The 5508-nt window shown below is 42.1% G+C and overlaps 1 pseudogene across 1 annotated transcript in view; it reads left to right on the top strand.

Moving 5' to 3' along the window:
* Positions 1–752: 752 nt before the first annotated feature.
* The window catches only part of LOC146960352 (cleavage and polyadenylation specificity factor subunit 3-like), a 12902-nt pseudogene continuing 8146 nt past the window's right edge, over positions 753–5508 (top strand). The window contains exons 1-4 of the transcript XR_015035474.1: positions 753–842; positions 966–1115; positions 2887–3061; positions 4716–4874. The product of XR_015035474.1 is annotated as a cleavage and polyadenylation specificity factor subunit 3-like (transcript). The remainder of the gene's footprint in view (positions 843–965; positions 1116–2886; positions 3062–4715; positions 4875–5508) is intronic.

The raw sequence follows: 5508 nt of genomic DNA, 5'->3' as shown, positions 1-5508 counted from the left end.
TGTGTGAATCGTTCAGATCCGAAAGTTTTGTTTTGAGGGGGGGGGGTCTCAGCGTCTCAGCTGGGGTCAGTAAAATGTTTTTCTAACAGGCTGACAGTGACAATCACGTGAGGCGAACTCATTCATGGTCTCTGATTACACTGATAACAGCCGACCTCCAATGTAGACGCGCGACATGCACGCACGTTACCCAAAGCGGTGACAGCCGTTTTTTCCCCCCGTGCACGTCCCAGGCGCACAGCTCCACGGACGTGCACGTTTCCCTACGTTGCTGTGTCCAGGCAGGTGTTTCCACGGAGCTCTGCCACCGTTTCAGAGGTGAAGGAAGCCTAAGTGGAAAGACGTCGCCTCCCGCCATGTAGAATGTGTTCAATTAAAGTGAAACTAACACATTATATAGGCCTATATGTCCATTACACACCGAATTGGATGTTAAATCCCATGTCTTTATTTCTTCAGTTTATTTTAAAAGTAATAATTATGACTAACATTCAGTGAAGACCTAAAAATCAGTATCTCCAAAATTGAAATATTGCAATGGTTTTTATTTTTTTAAAGCATTTTTAATATAGAAATGTTGGCCTTTTGAAAACTGTCCATCTATATGCACTCAATACTTGGTTGGGGTTGAACTACTGGAAATTGACTTTTCTGTGATATTGTTAATGGTGAGCCCCCCCCCCCGCCAGACAATACCTCTCTTTTTTGGTCCTGACCCGTTTGCATCCCTGTGTGTGTGTGTGTGTGTGTAGTTGTTGTACACAGGAGACTTCTCCGTCAGGAGGAACAGACACTTGATGGCGGCGGAGATCCCCAGCGTCAAACCAGACATCCTCATCACCGTGAGTGGAGCCGTTCAACCTGTTCAATCTTTATTTAAACACAGAGCACAGACACTTAACATTGAACCTGTGTGTGTGTGTGTGTGTGTGTGTGTGTTTGTTGTGTGTGTGTGTGTGTGTCAGGAGTCGACCTACGGGACTCACATCCACGAGAAGCGGGAGGAGCGAGAGGCTCGGTTCTGCAACACGGTCCACGACATCGTCAACAGAGAAGGTAGATGTCTGATCCCCGTGTTCGCTCGGGCCGAGCGCAGGAGCTGCTGCTCATCCTCGGTGAGACCACGGCAACAACGACGCCATGACGACGCACGGCGACCTAAGAGTGGCGCTTTCCCTTCAGCTGAGGGAAAAATAAATTCAGGCTTCAAGTTTTATTTACAAGATTAAACTAAGGGACGTGTTTCTGTCTATGGATCACACAGAAACATTTTAATTCACCATACACACTCGTTAAAGCCCCAGTGTGTAACTTATTTGGCTTTTTATTAGCAAAAATCAAATATTACTTTCATAAATACGTATTTCACTGAAGTCGAATCACACCCGCATACAAATGAACGCTTTCTCGTCACCTTAGAATGAGTTGTTACAAGTCGTTACAAATACATTAGTGGGCGACGCACCGAACCGAGGCGGCCATGTTGCAATCGTGACCGTAGGTAACCACGGAAACTCAGCGGAGCAGTCGGCTCGGCCTGTTAAAACTGTCACCACTGTGCAGGGCCGTTTGCTAGTAATTCTGGGCCCCCTTAAACAATACTAAAGTGGGCCCCTCCCCCTAACTTTTATCCAGTTTTTTTTCTTAGACTACGTATGTATTATCATTTTTTATTTAGCCTAGTAGCCTACCTTGTTTGATGCTAATGCAACATTACACTGCAAAAACCCAAGTATCTTACCAAGAATATTTGTCTTATTTCTAGTCAAAATGTAATTTCTAGTCAAAACAAATATCATTATACCTAAAATAAGACTCAGAATATTAAAAGTAGCTTGTTTTTAGACACTTTTTACTTCTTTCAAGCATATTTTCACTTGGAATAAGTAGAAAAAATCTGATAGTGGAACAAGTTTTTCTTCCTTATTACAAGCACAAAAAACTTGCTTTCACTGGCAGATTTTTCTACTTATTTCAAGTGAAAATTAGTTTGAAACAAGTGAAAATCTAAAATCTAAAAACAAGTTAATTTTTAGGTTATGAGTCTTATTTTAAGTGGAAAGAGATTAGCTTTGACTAGAAATGAGACATTTGGACAAGAAATAAGACAAATATTCTTGGAAAGATGTTGAGTTTTCACAGTGTACTATGAGTATTAGTCAGGGTCTTACACAGAATAAATCAGTCATACAAAGATTAGACTACTGGGGTTTTTTATGGGCCCCACTGGGCCCCTAGAATTATCATCACCTTTCTCCCCTATACAACGGCCCTGCCACTGTGTAGTGTGAGGAAGGACGGAGGCACTGGTGTTGCATTCAGGTGCAGTCAGGCAGACGGCCGTCGGCAAACCAACCGGATGTCATTTTACTCCACGTGAGAAAGACGGTAAAACGTGGGTCGGGTAACAATACGACATCACCATGACAACATATTGCTACCCTGTATTTTTTTGCCTCGTGCTGGCAGACCACTTGTTTACATAAGCTTGTTTATCCTGTTACATGCAGCGTCTGTTGTCTGTCTGACGTCTGCCCGATTTCACGTGAATGCAACATAAAGAATACGTTCAGATATGCAACCGCAACCGCTAGATGGGGGAATTCCTACATACTATACCTTTAAAGAGGAACTATGCAAGATTTTTACCTTAAAGGGATAGTTCAACATTTTGGCAAATTGGTCCATTGCCATAATGTAACATGCAGAAAAAATGAATATGTGAGTATTGGGGGCGGGACTAGATAAGCTTTTGCTTCTCCCGCTTTCCCTTTCGGTCATGTGTGACATGCCCAAAATGAACCAAATAAATAAATAAATAAATAAATCCCTATACTCATAGCAGTAGGTTCGTTAACTTTATTTGTGTGTGTGTGTGTGGACCAGACGAGTACTGGCAGAACCACCCGGAGCTCCACGACATCCCGATCTTCTACGCTTCGTCTCTGCCAGAAGTGCATGGCCGTGTACCAGACCTACATCAACGCCATGAACGACAAGATCCGCAAGGCCATCAACATCAACAACCCCTTCGTCCTTCAAGCACATCACCAACCTGAAGGTTTGTTTTGTTTTTGTTTTTGTTTTTGTTTTTGTTTTTACTTTTCTGTCCTGTTTTATTTGTGTCGTCAGGTTTGTTCTGTCCTTTGTTTTCCGTTTTGTCTGTTTTGGTCAGTGTATTGTCAGTGTATACATTGTGTATGCTTAGGGTGCAAAGGGGCGGAAAATTTCCAGTTTTTTATTCCAAATTGGAAAATATCCATGGGAATTATGGGAAATTATGGGAATTTATGGTGGATTAAACTGTAAATTTGGGGTAATTTAAACAAACTGTATCATATTCCAAACATAAATGTAAATATTTTGTTTCGTCATAAGCAGACATCCATGCAAAATAACAATACAATTAAAAAACATGACATTTCCACAGATTTATTTTGTGAGTAGAACTTTATCAAGTTTTAATTCTTGTATGAACAATCAGCTATTTTACTGAACTACAAAAACATGAATGTTGAGTAAAATATTACTAATTGCTTATTAAAGGGATAGTTCACCCTAGAATGATATTTCGCTCATTATCTACTCACCCTCATGTTGACTAAGGGCTGGAAGAAGTTTCAGAGTTCCACCGTCCCTTCTCTGAGTTACAGGGGGTCTTGGCGTAGCAGTGCATGTCCATATAACGGTTGTAAAGGGACACCAGAGCTCTTCGTAAAAAAAAACACACACAAAAAAACATCCAAATACCTCCATGATGCTCGTATGTAATGTCCGTCTTGTGCTGAAGCCCCAAATTGCGTAATTGTCCCGAAAAAAATTAAATAAGTCCACATTCCAAGCATGTTTGTAGCATTAGCTCCTAGTGTCTGTTGTCCGGTTCCGCTGCCAGCGCGCATGCGCAAGGTTCGCACTGAGACCGACTCGCTTCCTTGTTTACCCCGGTGAAGGACTAGAAGCAGTCCGTAATAGCCTGCCTTGCACCGGGACAACACTTTTTCGTGCAATTTTGGCCTCTTAAAACATATTTTAGCCATGGCTGAAGATTTTGATGTCGAGGACGAGCTGCATTTCTTTGCTGAGCCGTATTTGTACGAGCCAGAACCTTGCGCATGCGCGCTGGCAGCGGAAGAACAGACACTAGGAGCTAATGCTACAGACATGCTTGGAATGTGGACTTATTTAATTTTTTTCGGGACAATTACGCAATTTGGGGCTTCAGCACAAGACGGACATTACATACGAGCAGCATGGAGGTATTTGGATGTTTTTTTGTGTGTGTTTTTTTACGAAGAGCTCTGGTGTCCCTTTGCAACCGATTGCATTGAAATGCACTGCTTCGCCGAGACCCCCTGTAACTCAGAGAAGGGATGGTGGACTCTGAAAATTCTTCCAGCCCTTATCAACATGAGGGTGAGTAGATAATGAGCGAAATATCATTCTAGGGTGAACTATCCCTTTAAGGGCCAACCTTCAATTTTGTAAATTTCGGATTTATTCCCGTTTATTCCCATAGAAAGTTTCCGATATTACCCGATACCCGATATTTTGCAACCCTATGTATGCTATTGCCTGTTTCCATTGTCTTTGTCGTTTGTTTTCTGACGGGTGTGTGTGTGTGTGTGTGTGGTGTGGTGTGTGTGTGTGTGTGTGTGTGTGTGTGTGTGTGTGTGTGTGTGTGTGTGTGTGTGTGTGTGTGTGTGTGTGTGTGTCAGAGCATGGACCACTTCGACGACATCGGGCCCAGCGTGGTGATGGCGTCGCCCGGCATGATGCAGAGCGGTTTGTCCCGGGAGCTGTTTGAGAGCTGGTGCACGGACAAGAGGAACGGCGTCATCATCGCCGGCTACTGCGTGGAGGGGACGCTCGCCAAGGTGGGAATCAAACCTGCGACACCTCGGGTCCCTTCTGCAGTTTTTAAAAAAAAATTATTATCACCGGAAGTGAAACGTTTCCTCCACTGGTTTTAGAAATGTCAGGTCTGTGTTCACTTTTGGAGACAAGATAAGAACAACAGAGAGTGAGAGAGTGAAATCAAATAAACAATCACAGCAATAAATAAAAATAGACAATAACAGCTGTAAAATTAGTTTGTCTGCCCCAAATGCATCTTTCTTTATTCATAACTTCTCCTTTAATCGGTATCTTATAGTTTGGAGATAATAACTGCGATGGCAAGAACAGCAACACAAATAACTCTGACTGGGAACAGTGTAATTGCTGAAACAAAATCTTTTACAGTGTGTGTATCTGAATAAAAACCAGAAATAAGACTCTTATTTAAATTATATTATTGATCGGCATCAATAGATATTCCCAGTATTGGATCAGTCCGGTCAGTTTTATTGATAATGTTGAGTTTAATGTGGCTGCGTAACAAGAATCTGAATCTGTGACAGACTCCTGTGTTAACGACGTAGGACCGATCAGAAGAGTGTGTCGTGTTGCGTTCAAGTGCTGCTGGGATTTAATGAATTTTTAATAATATTTTTATATTATTTTAAATGA

Source organism: Trachurus japonicus, unplaced genomic scaffold (genome assembly GCF_045865225.1).
Source record: "Trachurus japonicus isolate A0001 unplaced genomic scaffold, Traja_1.0 AP030484.1".
NCBI classification, from domain to species: Eukaryota; Metazoa; Chordata; class Actinopteri; order Carangiformes; family Carangidae; genus Trachurus; species Trachurus japonicus.
Note: the sequence above shows the minus strand (reverse complement) of the source record. Positions and strands in the feature narration are given on the sequence as shown.